This window comes from Macrobrachium rosenbergii, chromosome 8, assembly GCF_040412425.1.
Source record: "Macrobrachium rosenbergii isolate ZJJX-2024 chromosome 8, ASM4041242v1, whole genome shotgun sequence".
Taxonomy (NCBI): Eukaryota; Metazoa; Arthropoda; class Malacostraca; order Decapoda; family Palaemonidae; genus Macrobrachium; species Macrobrachium rosenbergii.
The window spans coordinates 36640179-36657949 of NC_089748.1; the positions used below are offsets into that span (position 1 = coordinate 36640179).

A 17771-nucleotide genomic window follows, 5' to 3' on the forward strand; every position below is an offset into this window, starting at 1 on the left:
CTACACAAACTTGAGTCTGTTCAAGTTTGAGTCTGTTCAAATCTGAATCTGTTCACGTTTAAGTCTTTTTGCAAAGCATTTCCATTTCCCAAAAAAAAAAAAAAAACTATTTCTTTTTATACCTCCGTTATTCATCCGCTCTGTGGCACCATATTTGGAAGGATGTATCAATTCGCAGTCGTTCAGACGCAGGTAGCTCGTTGTGTCTTGCTCTGACTCGGGGAATCTAAAAAAAAAAAAAAAAAAAAAATTATCGAGATATTACATTATTTTTTGGTCGTTGTGAATATTAATGATGTTTATGATGGTTCAGTTTTCTTTCTTGTACTGACGTTTTGCCACATTTTGTAATTTTTTTTAAATAACTTTTTTGTTTCATTAAATTCATTCATTCTCAAATGTGAACGTTAATGTGATAATAATAATAATAATAATAATAATAATAATAATAATAATAATAATAATAATAATAATAATAATAATGCCAATTTCCTTGGTTATTAATTTCCATATTAAGAAAATCGAGAGGAGAAAATATTCAAAGACTTAACTTTGTTGTTTTTAAAGAGAGAGAGAGAGAGAGAGAGAGAGAGAGAGAGAGAGAGAGAGAGAGAGAGAGAGAGAGAGAGAGAGAGAGCCTTAACTTTGTTGCTTTAATAGAAGAGAGAGAGAGAGAGAGAGAGAGAGAGAGAGAGAGAGAGAGAGAGAGTTTGTGTATCAAATATTCGATTAATATTTGTGACGCATTTCAGTGCCATAATGATGACAGGAATATTTGTGGACAGTATTTTAAAGGAGTTTGCAAAAGACCATATTCCATTGATTGGCTAATTACGATTACTTACAAGTGTCGGCAGCGGGGAATGAAAAGGGGAATCCAATAATTTCATTAAGAAAGGAGAAATTGGGAGAATCTGTTCAGTTAACATCTGGGCAAGATTGTGCTGTCATGGTATTCTTGATTTTGTCTGCCTCAATGGCGTCACCAAGTTGCATTTTTGAATTTTGATGATAATAGTGGGATCTTTCCTAGATAGTACCCCTCCCCCCCCCCGGGTAAAAATTTTTAACCCGGTATGTATCCATGTATCCACACTATCTAGGAAAGACCCCTGTAAACATCATAAAGATAATGACCCCCCAGGAAATATTAGTCATAGATAACGACCCCGAAAACTCTTGGGGGTCACTATCTAGGAAAGATCCCTGTGAATATCATAGAGATCATGACTCCAAGAAGTATTAGTTCTAGATAACGACCCCAAAAACCCTTGAGGGGTCACTATCTAGGAAAGATCCCTGCAAATATAAAGATCATGACCTCCAAGAAATATTAGTCCTAGAGAACGACCACCGAAAACCCTTTGGGGGTCACTATCTAGGAATGATCCCTATAAATATCATAAAGATCATGACCCCCAAGAGATATTAGTTCTAGATAACGACCCTCGAAAACCCTTGGGGGTCATTATCTAGGAAAGATCGTAATAGTGTAATGATGATGGTGATGATGAATCGGTGTTAGTACTGATTGATGCTATCACCAGAAATGAGCAAAATCTCTTGAGAAATTATGACATTGAGTTGCAATGCAAACTTCCGCTAAACAGAAACTAAAATATATATATATATATGATATATATATATATATATATATATATATATATATGCATATATTTCGAGTTGCGATGAAACGTTATGAATAAGCTTTTCAATATGTACAGTATTATCAAATAAAAAATACCACGTGTCAGGCCAAATGCCAAAAAAATAATCTACATTTGAACTCAGAACTAATATGGGATGTATTGACGTCCTAATGTCATTTCATATGAATTATGACTTATAAAATGAATTTTTTAAATAGTTAAATGGTTTTTATGATTCATCATCGCTATTTTTAATACTTTTTTTTAATTCATTACACTCAGGTATCAGGTTCATTGCTCTCTTCTTGAATGCTGTGGATGACGCACCGTTCATTAGCATTACTCACACGTAGCGCTTTTACTCAGTTCTTCGAAGCCATAATGCGTGACGCTTTTGAGCGTAATGGGTAGGCTGTTCCCCATTCGATTTGAAATCAGTTGAACTTCCCCGTTATCTTGTACGGTAATGTAATGGGATGCCATTTTTGAAACAGCATATTCATTCATGTTCTGTTTTCTGTCAAAGAAAACTTGTGACGACTTTGTCTGTCCGCCCTCAGATCTTAAAAACTACCGAGGCTAGAGGGCTGCAAATTGGTATGTCGATCATCCACCCTCCAATCATCAAACATACCAAATTGCAGTCCTCTAGCCTTAGTAGTTTTTATTTGATTTAAGGTTAAAGTTAGCCATAATCGTGCGTCTGGCGACGCTGTAGGAAAGGCCACCACCGGTCCTAGGCTGAAAGCTTCGTGGGTCACGGCTCATACAGCATCATACACTGTACAGAGGACTTTTCTTCGGCGCATTTTTAATTTTTTTATATTTAATGTTGTGTAGTTTCGGCACTTGAGGAACGCAGCCTTAATCTTCGTCTACTGTTTGTTTTCCCAATTTACTTCACTATTTGTCTACTCTGTCATCGGCAGTCGCTTAGCACTGCACAACCTTTCCTCCTCCCCCGCTAAACCACCCACCCTCATCTGTAATCTCCCCCCCCCTCCCTCCCCCTCCCCCTTCCTCCTCCCCTATCTCAATCCCCTCCACCATCATCGGTAATCCTCCCTTTCCCCTCCCCTACCCCTCCTCTCAAATCTCCAACTGCGTCCTGCTCTGCCACCGTCGCTCCCCTCCTCCTCTTCCCCCTCCCCCCTCCCCCGATACCCTTTGATCGGTCACGGTAAAGGTCGAGGGGTGCACCGCCCCCCTTTGACATTTGGTTGACCCCCTGTGCTTTGCACGGAGACCTCCCCCTACGGGAAATCTGGCGAGCCAAGTTGGCGCTAGAGCTTCATAGGATGAGAGAGAGAGAGAGAGAGAGAGAGAGAGAGAGAGAGAGAGAGAGAGAGAGAGAGACGGGGAAGGGGGTGGGATTCGTTATATATCAGGGAATATTGTTTCAATGTATTACTAAAGTGGCGCCGTGATGTTAAAATTGTGCTGTGGAATCTTTTGTCTTCTGTTGCCTTTATTTGCTCAAATGCTCTCTCTCTCTCTCTCTCTCTCTCTCTCTCTCTCTCTCTCTCTCTCTCTCTCTCTCTCTCTCTATAGGTGCTTATTATTCTTATTATACCCTGTCTTATGTAATCAAAGTATAATTTTTAACAATTAAACTCCTCTTTGAGTTTGCTTTAGTTTTCTGTTCTCTCTCTCTCTCTCTCTCTCTCTCTCTCTCTCTCTCTCTCTCTCTCTCTCTCTCTCTCTCTCTCTCTGTATTGTATGTATAGATGCGTATTATACCCTTTTTTTTGTATAATCAAAGTAACCTTTTTAAGAATTAATCTCCCCTTTAAGTTTGATTTTAGTTTTCCCTTCAGTTATTCTCTCTCTCTCTCTCTCTCTCTCTCTCTCTCTCTCTCTCTCTCTCTCTCTCTCTCTCTCTCTCTCTCTCTCTTCGTATAGATGAGTATTGTACCCTTTTTTGTATAATAAAAGTAACCTTTTTAAGAATTAATCTCTTTAAGTCCAAGAACACATTTTTAATTGTGGCATTTTGCGACTTCCTCAAAAAACGCGGCGCTCGCTCACTCCACCCACTTGTACCCGCCTTGTTTGCCCTTCAGAGAGCCACCAAGGACGCCAGGTCAGGTGAATTAGGATATCTGGTCGTAAGGTCAGAGGTCAAATTGTAGAGCAGCAGCACCACTAGCACCACCACTAGCACCACCACTAGCAGCAGCCTTTGTGTAAACGACACCGCGCCTCTACCGCTGTTCGTTCTCTGTTGCTGCCAACTCGTGGCAAGGCGGTAGGGAGAATTTGGGGAAAGGAGAGAATGAAAGCACGGAATAAGAGTTTAATGTAAGGGGGTAGACCCCCTTGCTTCTGCGAAGGATTTAAATTTCTCGTTTCTCTGTCTCCGTGAACTCGTGGCAAGGCCCAGGGTGGATAGAGAGAATTTGGGAAAGAAAGGGTTATAACATGCAACGAAGAGAAAGTAGAAAGTGAAAGTATGGAAGAAGAGTTTGACAGGATGGGCAGACCCCCCTGCCTTTGTGAAGGGTTTGAGAGTGAGCTCCTTAATATCTTTCTTTTGAATTTTTTTTTTTGTCTTTGTTATTATTCATTGAAGCATATCCAATCTTTTTTCTCTCCCATTTATCGGCTCTTTTGTCATTTCATCTTCTCTGTAGGATGCGATCATTGGGTCCTTTTGTTCAGATTCGTTGGCTGTCAATATTGATATTCTATTCTCTCTCTCTCTCTCTCTCTCTGATCATCCTGCAAACTCTCTCTCTCTCTCTCTCTCTCTCTCTCTCTCTCTCTCTCTCTCTCTCTCTCTCTCTCAGAAAAGACAGGAGGCACATCAGAAATATTTGTGTGACAGAGGAAGAATTTCTTCGAACGAAGGCACTTTCCCAAGACGAAAGGCCCCTCTCTTTGTTAAAACGAAAGAAACTGTTCCATAAACATTGGAAGCGAGCCGTGGGAAAGGAACTCCGAAGATAAACAATATTTGTCATAACAAGGTTCGTTGCGTCTCGTAGTGGAAGGGTTGTGTAGGCGAACGGATGACGAAAAATGTGTCCTCTGAGGGAAGCTGCGTTTTCCTCCGTACAGCGAAATTTTAATTGATCTGGCAATTGCAAAAAATCCGATTATAATGATGGTTTCTCTCTCTCTCTCTCTCTCTCTCTCTCTCTCTCTCTCTCTCTCTCTCTTTATGCTTTGAGGTAAGGGAACATTAACCCTTCCAGTGTAATGTAAGTTTAGAAATATTGCGTCATTTTATGTTGGAGCCCCAGTTATGTACATTGAATTATCTCCTTAACTGACGTTCGTGAAACGGCAACACTGACATTCGTGAAACGGCAACACTGACATTCGTGAAACGGCAACACTGACATTCGCGAAATGGCAACGCTGACATTTGCGAAATGGCAACGCTGACATTCGTGAAACGGCAACGCTGACATTCGTGAAATGGCAACGCTGACATGCGTGAAATGGCAATATTCTTGAAATAGCAACACTGACATTGGTGAAATGGCAACACTGACATTCGTGAAACGGCAACACTGGCATTCGTGAAATGGCAACAACGCCGAAAATAGATCCCATCTTTAGGTGGTCTCGGCATAATGCTGTATGAGCCGCCGCCCATGAAACTTTAAAAACGGCCCGGTGGTGGCCTATCGTATGTCGTTGCCAGACGCACGATTATGGCTGATTGTAACCTTAAATAAAATAAAAACTACTGAGGAGGCTAGAGGGCTGCAATTTGGTATGTTTAATGATGGGAGGGTGGATGATCAACATACCAATTTGCAGCCCTCTAGCCTTAGTGGTTTTTAAGATCTGAGGGCGGACAGAAAAAGTGCGGACGGACAGACAAAGCCGGCGCAATAGTTTTCTTTTAAGGAAACTAAAGGGGAATTGAAATATCCTCGCTTCACAATATGTGACTAGATTTCAATAAACGGTAAATTTTGACAGGAGTAACAGCGTCCCCCTTTTATGCCTTCGTATTTATAATAAGAAGAATCCATTTTCGGGTACGATAGTCAGGAAAAATAATAATACTTATAAAACAACAGGAAAAAACATCTGTTGGTCTTTATTGACAGAGTGTTATCGGAGGAATAATGGTTGTTGACCTTTGGTTTTGCCCTTATTTTGATAAACAAACACCCAAGTGTTATCGGAGGAATAATGAGGTTGAAATAATATATAAATCTTGTTTTCCATCCTTCCTAATTGATAATGCCAGCAACCTTTTTACCCACTCCCATTTTCTTTGCTGAATTACCATAGGTCCCAGTGCTTGGCCTTTGGCCTAAACCCTATATTCCATTCTATTTGCAGATTACCTAAAACTATCAGTTCACAAAAATGAACTCACCTTGTTGAATAATGAAGTTTCTCTGTGAATTAATGACATTGGAATGCATTGTTTAGTGAACGGAAAATCTCCTAGTTTTGATTTAGTCTGTGTAATCCACTGAGAGGTGTAAATGATATTATGTGAGTGACAAGCTCAACCGGTTGCAGCTCAAAATGTCATCAAGACGTGTCGCCAACTGTACACAAGGACATCGCAGACAAGTTGGAATACATGTCAAGGACATTTTGGTGGTTCTAACCAGTGCTTCGTCAATGGGTCTCTCTCTCTCTCTCTCTCTCTCTCTCTCTCTCTCTCTCTCTATATATATATATATATATATATATATATATATATATATATATATATATATATATATATATACATATATATATAAATATATATATATCTATATATATTTATTTATTTATATAATATGTATATATCAGTATGTATATATACACACACACACACACATCAGATGATTATGTGAAACACGAACATCAGAAACCCCAGAGGGAGAAGAATAAAATCGAAAAGAATTAATTGCCTACCTGATTTTCTCTTTTATTTTTGTTTTCATTTTTGTTTTTTTGTTTACGAGCTTTATACACTCCCGCCTCGCCTTGTGACCACCGTCCTCATTCCCGGCTCTTAATTGAATCGGTTAATTCCCTCCGAGACATTAACCTGTCTTTGTCTCGGCCTCGCCTTCTTTCTCTTTTGCCTCTCGGTTGTGTCTCGTGGTGCGCTTTCAAGAACGCCATCTCAGGACAGCAGCTAGGATCTACTTAGAGGAATTTGTCTTGCTTTGTAGTATGTAAGGATTCGTTCGTATATTTGTATAGTTGATCTTCCCAGTGGACGGTTGAATTTCAAGTCAGTGGCCCCCTGTTGTGGTGGTGGGGTTGTTCCATGTTAAATAGGGTTCATGTTCTGAATAATAATAATAATAATAATAATAACAATACATTCTGTATTTCCAATTACCTTCTGTTACTTTCAAATGAACCATATTCTTTGGAAGCTTGAATTTGTCATGTTCTGTGGTGGTGGGGTTGTTCCATATGAATAGGGTTCATCTTCTGAATAATAATAATAATAATAATAATAATAATAATAATAATAATAATAATAATAACAATACATTCTGTATTTCCAATTACCTTCTGTTACTTTCAAATGAACACCATATTCTTTGGAAGCTTGAATTACAAGTCAGTGGTCTGTGGTGGTGGGCTTGTTCCATATGAATAGGGTTCATCTTCTGAATAATAATAATAATAATAATAATAATAATAATAATAATAATAATTTCTGTATTTCCAATTACCTTCTGTTACTTCTTCCTAATGAACACCATAATGTTCTTTGGAAGCTTGAATTTCAAGTCAGTGGCCCCTTTGGTGGGCTTGTTCCATATGAATAATGTTCATCTACCTAGCATTGCATTTCATTAATTTTCCTCCCATCCATAGCATGCTCATTATTTGGCATGGTTCGCCTTTCATGATTGGTTTAAAATATCTCCTAACTGCATTTTCTCTATTACTTAAAGTCCCGTAAGGGGTTAGCGCCGTCAGTGCACCTCATGCGGTGCACTGTAGGCATTGCTTATGGTTCTTTGCAGCGTGCCTTCCTAAGGCCCCTAGCTGCAACCCCTTTCGTTCCCTTTACTGTACCTCCTTTCATATTATCTTTCTTCCATCTTACTTTCACACCTTTTACTGTCAATTTCCCTTTCAGCTCTGAATGACCTCATAGGTCCCAATGCTTGGCCTTTAGCCTAATTTCTGTGTTCCATTCCATTCCATTTATTACTTATTGCATACGACTGATGAGAAGCTGAGTCTTTCTTCGTAAGGTTCGTCTTTTTTTCTGAAAACTTTCTCTAATTTCTGCTGTTATCTTCACCTACAAGAATAAGACGCGTATGTTCTGCCACTGAGGTGGAATAAACACGAATGGCGCTTGTACGTAAAAATTGATTGACGAAAATGGCAGTGATTTTTTAGGCAGGAACCAATAACTGGGGTAATTGAATAGATATTCCTTCTGTGTTCCTCCTGAGAAGTGATTTGATAACTGTTTCCTTGTGAGATGGATTTTGATGTGTTCAGATGCAGCAGTTTTCATTAACCGTTCTGATTTTGTAATAATTTTTTTATACTAAACCTTATTTTTTTGGTTGGCATTTCATATGCATGTTTATATTTTACATATAGTTATTTGATACTGGATACTTTTGTGTTTTTACATATATATGCTAATAATGGGTTCAGTTCTGTAAGGTGTTTTCGTATTCTTTGGCGCAATAGAGTTTGCTGTACAGCCGTTGCTGCGTATAATCAAGGCCACAGAAAACAGATCTATCTTTCAGTGGCCTATCCTATATCGTTGCCAGAAGTACGATTATGGCAAACTTTAACTTCAAAATAAAAAAAAACTACTGAGGCTAGAGGGCTGCAATTTGGTATGTTTGATGATTGGAGGGTGGATTATCAACATAGCAATTTGCAGCCCTCTAGCCTCGGTAGTTTTTAAGATCTGAGAGCGGACAGGATAAAGGGCGGACGGACAGAGAAAGCCGGCACAATAGTTTTCTTGTACAGAAAACTAACTAGCGTACCTGTCCCGTCAAAAATAATTGATCCATGTAAAGTATTTGGTGGTTACATCTTGCTTGTAATTCATCAAGATCAAATGGCTTTCCGCTTCTTACATGGCGCCCTATATGATAAAATATTTGAATAAGTTTGTCAGCTATTGACATTCGGATGTATATACTTCCCACTACATTTCTAAAATTGTAATATTTTGTAGGGAATTTTTTTTATGTCATAATGATATTTTTTTCCCTGGTAGAATAAGAAAATACTAGTGATCACCAGGGCGGAAAAGGGTATTTAAAACTAACTTCGCCAAGTCAGAATTACCCCTGTGTATTTGTACATTTCTCTCTCTCTCTCTCTCTCTCTCTCTCTCTCTCTCTCTCTCTCTCGTTGAGGCTACGCACTTCCTGATTCGAGTGTTGTTGTACCGTGGGTGTAGTTACTTTGAAATCTCACGCCGCCGAGTTCTCCCCTTTTTGTCGTGGAGAGATTTTGCGAGAGAACTTTTCTCTCTCTGCCAGGGTCTCTCTCTCTCTCTCTCTCTCTCTCTCTCTCTCTCAGACATGCACCCAAACAAAAACAGATTCTCTTTTAAGTACACAAGTCTCTCTCTCTCTCTCTCTCTCTCTCTCTCTCTCTCTCTCTCTCTCTCTCTCTCTCTCTCAAATATGCGAAAAACAAAAGCAGATTCTCTTTTAAGTACACAAGTTTCTCTCTCTCTCTCACACACACACACACACACACACACACACACACACACACACACACACACACACACACACACACACAGAGATACTATGGTACAATGTGTGAGTGTGTGTGTGTGTGTGTGTGTGCAGAGCAAATGAAGAATGTGTGGCATACCAGGCATACCGTACCTGAACTTATCTGCAAAAGCTGCAAATTCCTTCTCTGCAGCGCTCAGTTTGAGGTCGAAAGAGCGGTAAATTAAATAAAGCCGTTTAGGATAATAAAGTCCAGATTTACATAGGAATATTCGTTATATCTAATATTTTATTTCTGACACACAGTTTCTGATTGAATGTTATGCGCATGACAGGAAAAATGTTGAACTCGTAAGTGATATTTTGTAATTAAGTCATCATTCAATTGGGATTGTTAACAGGATGTTTTTGTAATCAGTGATATATATATATATATATATATATATATATATATATGTATATATATATATATATATATATATATATATAAAATATATTATTCCAGAGGTAGAGCGAATTGGATATTAAAGGACGTTTGTAGCTTAATGCTTGTATATGAATCACGGTGATGTGTAATAAATATATATATATATATATATATATATATATATATATATATATATATATATATATATATATATATATATATATATATATATATATAAAATGTATATGTATATGTATATTGTGTGTTGTATTTTTATATATATATATATGCATGTGTGTATGTATTATATACATACACACATATATAAGGTTATAGCCTCTGTTATACTTTTTCTTATATACGTGTGATTTTTTTTTCAGGTGAGCCATCCCTGCTTATTCGTGATCCAGTTGTCAGTACAAGGTTTGGCAGAAGCAAAGGTAAAAAGTAATGCAATGCAATCAGTTTTAGAGAAATCTACTCCTTTCAAACTTATTTAGAAAATCAGATTACCTTTTTTTACCACTGAGATTTATTTAGTCGCTGGAAAATAATAAAAAGGAGCTAAAGAATTTTAATTAATAAAGTTAGGTAAAGATGACAGGAAACACCTGAGTCGCTTCTTCTTTACCTTCCTACTATCCCCTCCTCCTCCTCCCCCCCTCCTCCTCCTCCTCCTCCTCCTCCTCCTCCTCCTCCTCCTCCTCCTCCTCCTCCTCCCCCTTCTTGTACCTCCTTTCACATTTCACCCAGCACCATATTCCATCGGCAAAACCACCCTTCCAACCCCCCACCCCCACCCCACTCCTCCAACCTCATGGAAATCTCTCACATCTTTCGGAAAGTGGTAGCCCTGATGGTCAAGGCGAGTTGGGTATCGCTGACCTATTCCACGATATCGTGACCTCGCGTTAAGACCGTCGTGAACTTGCCTCTTCAATTTGAGGCCAGCCGCTGCCGCTGATGTGTGCGTGTGTGTATTCCTCGGAGGCTGGCTTGAGGTGTTTTTTTTTTTTTTTTTTTTTTTTTTTTTGTAGGTTCAGTTTTATGTTTTAGATTTTGACTGATTTTGTATATATATATATATATATATATATATATTTTATATATATATATATATATATATAGAGAGAGAGAGAGAGAGAGAGAGAGAGAGAGAGAGAGAGAGAGAGAGAGAGAGAGAGGTGTATATATGTATAATGAATAAAGAATTTCACTATATATAGTTTATATATATATATATATATATATATATATATATATATATATATATATATATATATATATATATATATATATATATATATGTATATGTGTGTGTGAGAGAGAGAGAGAGAGAGAGAGAGAGAGAGAGAGAGAGAGAGAGAGAGAGAGAGAGAGAGAGAGAGAGAGAGAGAATTCCTCCTTATACATGTATAATGAATAAAGAATTACACATATAGTTTATATATATATATATATACAGTTTATATATATATATATATATATAAAGAGAGAGAGAGAGAGAGAGAGAGAGAGAGAGAGAGAGAGAGAGAGAGAGAGAGAGAGAGCGTTTTTGTATTCACTCACACGCATGAAGTTCGTAAGGTCCGACTGTATCCCCTGACATCCCCTGGGCATAACAATCACAGCTTGTGGTTACACTATGTCAAGGCTCAAACGTTAATAAAGAGCTTTCATTACAATCAGATTTTCCCGCAGCAACCGAAAGCCGTTATTGCGTCATGTTTTAGATCGCCATCAACAATACGTCCCGTCGACGGGAATAGTTACAAACTTGGTCGGGAGGAAATTCTTTTCCTATAAGGACTCGGGCAGTAGTAGCGTGCCCACATCAGAGTTGGCATTTTCTTTGGCGTGGTCTTCTCAGCTCCTGAAAAGTTAACTTCCTCTTACTTCTTCGTAATGAAGACCTTAATATTCTTTGGAAGCTTGAATTTCAGGTCAGTGGCCCCTGTGGTGGGCTTGTTCCATATGAATAGGGTTCATCTTCTGATTATAATAATAATAATAATAATAATAATAATAATAATAATAATAATAATAATAATACCATATTCTTTGGAAGCTTAAATTCCAGGTCAGTGGCCCATGTAGTGGGCTTGTTCTTTATGAATAGGATACAGCTTCTGAATAATAATAATAATAATAATGACATCATATTCTTTGGAAGCTTGAATTCAAAGTCAGTGGCCCCCGTGGTGGGTTTGTTCCATGTGAATGGGTTTCATCTTCTGAATAATAATAATAATAATAATAATAATAATAATAATAATAATAATAATACCATATTCTTCGGAAGCTTGAATTCAAAGTCAGTGGCCCCTGTGGTGGGCTTGTTACTTATGAATAGGTTTCATCTTCTGAATTTAAGAATAGGGTTCACAATCTGAATATTATTAATAGTAAAATAATAACCGGTTACCTCCCAGAGAGGACTGGGTATTTCATCTCCTTATTTATTCCTATTTATATAACTACAACATCTCCTTTTTTCGTTAGCAGTGCATCTACTGCATTATTTAGCTTATTCCCATTTGTCACCATCTGTGCAAAGGTCAGCTGACCTGAAAGGTGTAAATGTCCACGTTTTTTCCATTAAGGATTTCATAAATCGAATAACTTCATATTTTAGAACTTGAAACCGAAAAATTATGTTTATCGCTCGTGATGATTTATTTTAGGTGCGACTTTTTTTTTTTTTTTTTAGGGGCCCCAGTTTAGCAACTGGTAAAACACCTGATGCAGCTAGCCCCAGGAACTTCTCCCCTCCCCACCCTCATTTCTGTACCTATGGTCACGTGACACGTCGTAAAGGAAGGAGAGAGAGAAAGAGTGTATGTGAATGTATGATGGACCGTTATATAAAAAAAAAACGATGCCACTATAAGGTCGTCCGTGGTGGATTCTTTCGCCATTCTAATATAGTTTTATCTATTTTTTTTATTTATTTTCTTCTTTTTTTTAATAAGTGGTATCTCTTCTTTCTGTATTTCCCTTTACTTCCTCTTTACTTCTTCCTAATGAACATCATAATATTTTTTGGAAGCTTGAATTTCCAGTCATATTTTTTGGAAGCTTGAATTTCCAGTCAGTGGCCCCTTTGGTGGGCTTGTTCCGTATGAATAGGGTTCATCTTCTGATAAATAATAATGGTAATAATAATAATAATAATAATAATAATAATAATAATAATAATAATAATAATAATAATAATAATAATAATAATAATAATAATAATAATAATAATACTTTACCATGTTCTTTGGAAGCCTGAATTTCAAGTCAGTGGCCCCTGTGGTGGGCTTGTTCCATATGAATAGGGTTCATCTTCTGAATAATAATAATAATAATAATAATAATAATAATAATAATAATAATAATAATAATAATTCAAATGGTTGATGAACCATTTTGCATGCACTGTTAACTAGGATGATATTTTTGGCGTTACCTTTCTTTAGAAATTAGCCTCGATGACACTAATTATGGGTGTATCGATTAAGGAAGGAGAGAGAGAGAGAGAGAGAGAGAGAGAGAGAGAGAGAGAGAGAGAGAGAGAGAGAGAGAAGATGTGAACTATCGACCAAAGTTGGGCCGTGGTTTGACGTCATTTGTTATTATAGATTTTTTGCATAAGGACGGGCAGAGAACCTTGACTTGGGTGATGGTGATCAACGTCCTCCATATTGGGATTTCATCAAGGATTTTCTTCTTTTTTTTTTCATCAAGGAATTTTTATTTTTTTTTCAAGGAATTTTTTTCATCAAGGAATTTTTTTTCATCAAGGAATTTTCATTTTTTTCATCAAGGAATTTTAATTTTTTCATCAAGGAATTTTTTTTCGTCAAGGATTTTTTTTCATCAAGGAATTTTTATTTTTTTCATCACGGAATTTTTATTTTTTCATCAAGGAATTTTTTTCATCAAGGAATTATTTTTCATCAAGGAATTATTTGTCATCAAGGAATAATTTTTCGTCAAGGAATTTTTCATTTTTTATTCAAGGAATTTTTTTTATCAGGGAATTTTGTATCAGGAATTTTTTTATCAAGGAATTTTTTTCAAGAAATTTTTTTTCATCAAGGAATTTTTTCAATGAATTTTTCCCCTTTTTTTTCCTCGGCACGGCCCTTGAAGTACGTAATCGTCCTTCGTGCTCCTGTCTCGATGTCTCCATTTAGAATTTTCTATTTTCGTTTCTCTCTCTCTCTCTCTCTCTCTCTCTCTCTCTCTCTCTCTCTCTCTCTCTCTCTCTCTCTCTCTCAAACATACACAAACGAAAAACGACGTCTCCATTTAGACCTGTTTAAAAAAAATTACATTCATACAGTGTCGAAGAGAGACAGATAGCCAGCCACCTCGCTCGTTCTCTCCTTAGCGAGGAAGCGGAAACGTTTTCTGACTAAAGACCTCTCGTCTTTGTTCGTGGTTTCTGCAAACGATGGTTTGTGGTGATTCGGGGAAGAGAGAGAGAGAGAGAGAGAGAGAGAGAGAGAGAGAGAGAGAGAGAGATGGCATGTGGAGGTGACCTCGTCAAAGTGGATTAATCACTCTCTAACCTCCACTTCGGTCTCTGTCGGTTTGCACACAAACACGCACCAACACCTGTTGTCAGGGTTACAACCGTAAAATTATGGGCTAAGGAGGTTGGGGCTGACAGCCAGTGCTGTTTGTGTGTTAATGCACACACATACACACGCACAAACACACACACACTGGTTCTTTGAAAAATATTAAAACAAAATTTTGACTGAAAATTTCAGTTTTTGAATTTGAATTCAAGAGCCGGATTGGAGTCATCGTCGCTTCATGGCCTTTTTTTTTTGTAGAAACTCTCTCTCTCTCTCTCTCTCTCTCTCTCTCTCTCTCTCTCTCTCTCTCTCTCTCTCTCTCTCTCGTGTGCCTGTTTAAGCTGACTGTAAAGGAAAGTTTTTCCTGACCCGGTGGCTAATCACGAATCATCCGTGTGGTACCTGTACAGCTAACCAAAAAAAAAAATAGGAAAAGACTTGTATTCCTCTCTTTACTTTGCACTAAGTAAAATCTAAATGAAACAGAACTTCGTGATGTTTGAATTATTCCCGATGTAACCTCGTCCGTATGCGAAGAATATTGAGACACTGTTAGACTAGTTTTCTTACGAGAGGGTAGCCTTAGTTAATAAAGAAATCTCAGGAAAGCACTGCTCACTGCATTCCATCTTCAGTGTCAAAGAACAGCTTCCCAGTCTGGGGTCTCGAATTTGGAATCGGTCAGAATTCAACGGCGGATTATGTTACTGTATTTTAAAGGTACTCAATGCAGTTTCAGTAGTCAGAATAGCTTGTATGTTATACACTGACATTGTTTGGTTTGCTATCGATGTTTACATTGATTTGCTAGCATGGCACGTTTTGTTTGTGATAATAATAATAATAATAATAATAATAATAATTTCAGCCAGGTAATTTTATAATAGTAATGGCATTAACTAAAGGATTGGATTACGTTCAAATTTAACCTGTGCCAACACCAGTTGACTTCTGCTGTGCGTTCTTTGACCGTTGTTCTTTATTTATTATTTGTGAAACTACCAGTTACTCACTAAGTGTAGCATTTGTTACTTTCTTTTTAAGGTATTTTACCATTGATGGTAGATGGAAGGACGCTGAATTCTTGATGCGTAATTTGGGCTTCTGATTTTAGCCAGAATTGAAGAATGTCTGTGCTCAGTGTCAGTGTGTTTGGAAGATGATAGAAATAATAGATACAGAATTTTGAGTGCATGTATAGTTTGTGTGTGTGTGTGTGTAATTAAAGGATGAACGTGGCTCTTAACTGTTGCGTTCTGTCACTGTGGAACGTATGTGGGGAGGTGAATGACGAATTAAAAGAGGAAAACTTTTGTCATTCCTCAAAACAATTTTTTTTATTTGACTTGCTTGTTGTATAATGTGGCCTTCATTGCTAGAAGCAAAATGAATCTCTCCTCTCATTTAAATAATCATTTTAAACAATAAGCACTGGAAGCGCGTGAGTCATCTTGTGACATCAAGGCGGTGACGCAATCCAGACTGGTCGCTTTGTGAGCAGATGATAATATTGAAGGTAGTGAGAAGAGCGAGTGTTATTATTATTCTTCTTCTTCTTCTTCTTCTTCTCCTCCTTCTTCTTCTTCTTCTTCTTCTTCTTCTTCTTCTTCTTCTTCTTCTTATTATTATTATTATTATTATTATTATTATTATTATTGTTTTTTTTTGTTGTCTATCACAGTCATCCTATTCGACTGGGTGGTTTTTATAGTGTTGGGGGGATTCCGGGTTGGGTTGCATCCTGCCTCCTCATCAGGAGTCCATCACTTTTCTCACTATGTGCGCTGTTTCTAGTAGCACACTCTTCTGCATGAGTCCTGGAGCTACTTCGGCATCTAGTTTTTCCAGATTCCTTTCCAGGGATCTTGGGATCGTGCCTAGTGTTCCTATGATTATGGGTACAATTTCCACTGGCATATTCCATATCCTTCTTATTTCGATTTTCAGGTCTTGATACTTTTATTATTATTATTATTATTATTATTATTATTATTATTATTATTATTATTATTATTATTATTATTCAGATCATGAACCGCATTCATATGGAACAAGCCCACCAAAGGGGCCACTGGCTTGAAAGTCAAGCTTCCAAAAAATTTGGTGTTTATTAGGAAGAATTAAGAGGAAGTGAAGGGAAATACGAAAGAAGAGATCCCACTTAATAAAAAAATTAATAAATAGATAAAAATGCATCAAAATGCAAGAAGAAGAATATTAGGGTAGTAATGCAATTGCATTGCAACTTCGCTTGAACTTCTGAAGAAGTTCCAATTCCACGACATCCTCTGGGAGGAATGTTCAGCAGTCCAACGGTGTTAGGAATAAAGGACCTCTGGAACTGAGGTTATGTTTCTGGATCACATAAGGAATTCAAGTTCTCTGTTATGTACTGGACTGCTCTGTGAATTGAACAAAGGTGTCAGCTTTCCCGTTATTCGCATCGGTATTGTTCTTGCACAAAGTCTGTAAAAGGGTTGTGAGTATAGATTATTCTTTTGTCCTCTTGTAAGCGTTTGTAGTAATTGTTTATTTATTTTTTTATTTTTTAGTAAGTGGTATCTCTTTCTGTATTTCCCATTACCTTCTGTTACTTCTTTCTAATGAACACCTTAATACTCTTTGGAAGCTTGAAATTCAAGTCAATGGCCCCTTTGAATGGGTTTTTTCCATATGAATAGGGTTCACCTTCAGAATAATAATAATAATAATAATAATAATAAGTCCAGGACTTGGTAATGTATTTTATGTAGGGTTCGTCTTAATAATAATAATAATTATAATAATAATAATAGTAAGTGCAGGACTTGGTAGTATATTTTATATAGGGTTCGTCTTCTGAATAATAATAATAATAATAATAATAATAATAATAATAATAATAATAATAATAATGAGTGCAGGACTTGGTAGTATATTTTATATAGGGTTCATCTGAATAATAATAATAATAATAATAATAATAATAATAATAATAATAATAATAATAATAGTGCATTTCGTATGTCGAGAATAGCGAAACGAGAGACCAAATGTCTTTTTTTTTTATCTAGAGCAGTTACGAATAAAATGAGAAAACTAAAAAGGTGGGAAAAGTGTGTGAGTCGCATCTTAAAAACCTTTGATCTGACAAAAGTGTGTTATGTGATACTACGATCTTGTACGGTTTGAGGTGTATCGAGTGTATTCATTTTTAGTTTTCTGTAAAATGAAACTATTGTGCCGGCTTTGTCTGTCCGTCCGCACTTTATTCTGTCCGCACTTTTTCTGTTCGCACTTTTTTCTGTCCGCACTTTTTCTGTCCACCCTCAGATCTTAAAAACTACTGAGGCTAGAGGACTGCAATTTGGTATGTTGATCATCCACCCTCCGGTCATCAAACATACCAAATTGCAGCCCTCTAGCCTCAGTAGTTTTTTTTTCATTTTATTTAAGGTCAAAGTTATCCATAATCGTACTTCTG

At 37.1% G+C, this 17771-nt stretch overlaps 1 protein-coding gene across 12 annotated transcripts in view; it reads left to right on the plus strand.

Annotated features, from left to right (window-relative positions):
* The window catches only part of LOC136840709 (orphan steroid hormone receptor 2-like), a 369221-nt gene that overhangs the window by 181548 nt on the left and 169902 nt on the right, over positions 1–17771 (plus strand). For 2 of the 12 annotated variants that reach the window (XM_067107526.1, XM_067107518.1), the window contains exon 4: positions 10115–10174. The exons of the other annotated variants lie outside the window; for them this stretch is intronic. The gene's annotated coding sequence lies outside the window, so the exon portion shown is untranslated. The remainder of the gene's footprint in view (positions 1–10114; positions 10175–17771) is intronic. 12 annotated transcript variants of the gene reach the window in all.